This window comes from Aquarana catesbeiana, linkage group LG08, assembly GCF_042186555.1.
Source record: "Aquarana catesbeiana isolate 2022-GZ linkage group LG08, ASM4218655v1, whole genome shotgun sequence".
Classification (NCBI taxonomy): domain Eukaryota; kingdom Metazoa; phylum Chordata; class Amphibia; order Anura; family Ranidae; genus Aquarana; species Aquarana catesbeiana.
The window spans coordinates 49,140,101-49,143,143 of record NC_133331.1 but is presented as its reverse complement, the minus strand read 5'-3'; the positions used below and the strand labels follow the sequence as shown (position 1 = coordinate 49,143,143).

General features: G+C 44.5%; 1 long non-coding RNA gene across 1 annotated transcript; it reads left to right on the top strand.

The window, feature by feature from the left end:
• The first annotated feature begins 546 nt into the window (after window positions 1-546).
• Window positions 547-2,479, top strand: LOC141105742 (uncharacterized). Its single transcript, XR_012235643.1, has 2 exons — window positions 547-652; window positions 2,371-2,479. It is a non-coding gene; the product is annotated as an uncharacterized lncRNA (long non-coding RNA).
• The last annotated feature ends 564 nt before the right edge of the window (window positions 2,480-3,043 follow it).

Genomic DNA, 3,043 nt, shown 5'->3' with positions numbered 1-3,043 from the left:
GCCCCCTTAAAGGTGGGCTTTATTATTCCAATAAGTCACCTGCCCATAGTTGTGGGGATTAGGCCCTTGGCCCCATCAACATGGGGACAGGTGCTAACCAGCTTACACTGCGCCCCTGATTGGGCAAAGCTATTGTCCAATCGGGGCGCAGAATGTGCTGTTTGCGAACAGGCAAATGTTCAGCCTGAACTGATGCTTGGGCCAAACCTTTCGCCCATCCCTAGTGTTGCAAAATGTCATTGCCTTCCTGGGAATTTTTAATTGTAATTTTAGTAGCTAAACTGCAGAGTGTCTTCACTCACACCGAGGACACAATACGACGGTCAAAATTGCTGTGCAGTACTAGAAAAGCGAAACCAGTCTATAATATGCATGTCTGCTGGGCCCCAAGTAAATAGGATTAAGCCCTGCCTGTTGAAATCAGGTGTGTGTGTCTTTTTTTGTGTGTACAGAAGGATTGGTAACTAACACAATGCTTGTTTGCAGTGGACTGCTTAAATCTGGTTTGACCTACTCTTCTTTTGTTGATGTGGAGTTGGATGTGAACCTGTCCAGATGGTGAATTTGTTTGGCATGAAAATCTCTTCTCCATCCTGCATCCTAAACTAGGTGCCTCAGCTGTCACACTGCAATATGGACCAAGTGGAGAGATGTATGTATAAAAATTGATTCTTTGCAACAGATTTTAAACCTAAGACTCAAGTACAACCTGTTTGATAAAGCTGCAAGTGCCACAAATGAGATCCAAATTTAGGTGTAATTAGGCTTAAATAAGCCAGTGGGTCTACTAAATGTTACCCTTGCATTTTGATTTGCCTGATGTGTCAGTACCATGTGTTAATAAATGCAAAGAACACGATCCTTTTAAAGGGACATACCTGGTGATCCTGCCCATACCCTTGCTTTCCTATTCCAAACTGACCACATCAGGGCATGGAAGCACATCATCCCAGTGTGGCTAATTTTCTGGCTGTGCTGGATAAAAGGCTGGCTTGTTCTCCAATTGCGAAGAGCCTGGCTGGCACAGTCATTCACTGGAAGTTCAGTGCACTGCAGTTTATAAACCCCTAGCTCTCAAGCCTCTTGGAGCTTAGGACATGTGGTCACTATAAAAGTATTTTATTTAAAGCAAGGGTAGGCAACCTTTTGAGTAGTGTGCACCGAAAAATGTTTTCAAAGAAATTGAGCATGCCAATTTTATAACTTAATGTCAACTTCACTCTCTATCACAAAGGATTTTTTTATAAAGTAAATGCTGTAAACTATTTAGTGAGAAATTAACATCCTGCACTCACGCCTCAGATCTGCCCAATTCATGCACCTCAGATCACTGTTCTCCTCCCCCCTGCACATCTGTCCCACTGCTGTACCCCCCCTGCTCTCCTGCCCCACCAATACACCTTTCACATCTGCCCCCCTGCTCATCTGGTCCAACCTGGGGGGGGGTTAGTGGTGGGGCAAGACACATTGGGCCCCCCTCTGCTCATCTGGCCCAACACTGAGCCCCCCCTGCTCATCTGATATGCAGAGACTGGTGAAAGCAGATGACACATCTACCTGTACTGGCACACCTATCCTGCTGATCTACCTCTCGCATCCAGCCCACATGCTTGTATGTGATGTCACATACAAGCATATGGAATGGATGAGGTCAGGGGCATTTTCTAAAGCAGTGGGCCTGTGTGCAGAATCATAAGTTGGGCCCCCGCAGCAGAGAAAGCTGTGTTGGGTGTGGTTTTCATTGCACTGAATACTGGCTGTGGCTTAAAGGGACACTGGGTGCAGGGGTTCAGTAGTAAGTAATGCAAAGATTCAGGAATAATTTCAACAAAGTTCCAAGAAGCTCAACAATAATTCCACAAACTGTCACCTGATTAGGGTTTCTCAATCACAGTGAAAGACCCTTCTTTCTGAGATTGGTAGTGCAACCAAGTGAGTCCTCTTCTCCAGATGGTGGACTGGGCTAGCAGGACTGTGATTGGCTTTAGCAGTGGCCAATGACAGTTCTCCTCCTGGAAACGGGGACCGCCCCCTCTAGCAGAACTGAATCCAATCTCTTCCCCCATCACACGAAAAGCTGATGATCTCAGCTACAGCAAAGTTGGAGAACCAAACAATGTTTCCCATCTTTTACAATGTGTGGGGGCTCAGTGCAGATGCAGCGTGGGGAGTTCTGAAAAATGGAATGCATTAGTGTCTCACTGAAACTTCCCTGTGCTGCTGATGGAGGGAGTCAAGTGCCAGCAAAAGGGGCTTTGTGCGCTGGGCACCAATGCCAGGGGTTGCCTACCCCTGATTTAAAAGCATGTAATGCATTTACTGGCTTTTGAGAATTTCTTTTTTTTTTTTTTTTTTTTTTTATATATCCAGTTACAAGTTCTGTGGAAGAGACCTGACAGAAGAAGATACAAAACAGACTTTGAAAGAATGTTTCACTCTTTGTAATTCTAGAACTTGCTAATAAATGGAGGAATTTAAATGGTGTGTGGTTGTGTGAGCTTGAGGAAGTCCTCAAAACTGAACTTTTCCTGTTCTATAGTTGATAATAGGGATGAGCTTTCTGTTTGGGTTGGGCATGAGTTCGACTCTAACATTGGCTGTTCGCCCATTCGTCGAACCGAACATTATGGGCTTTTCGCGCCAAATTTGAGAGGTGCGTAACGGCCCATAATGTGGGAGCGCAGTGCTGTATGATTGGCCAGAGCATGCACTGTGACCTGCATGCTTTAACCAAATGCAGCATGCCTTTTGGCAATCATCGCTCAGGAGGACTAAGTCCATGCCCCACACTATATAAGACCGCCTGCACCTTGGCCTCGTGTAGTGTCGTGGACGGAGAGAGTCATTTAGATTAGGCAGGCAGATTATTCAGTTGGCTGCAGTGTATTTAATAAAAAAAATATATAAATTTTTATATATATATTTTTTTTTTTTTTTTTTCCTCGGGTTCCATGCTGAACCACTTAGAAAATTTACTAGAGAGGATATTGAACACAAGAACAATGCAATTTAAATATAAACAAGTGTCAGTTGATGACAATCG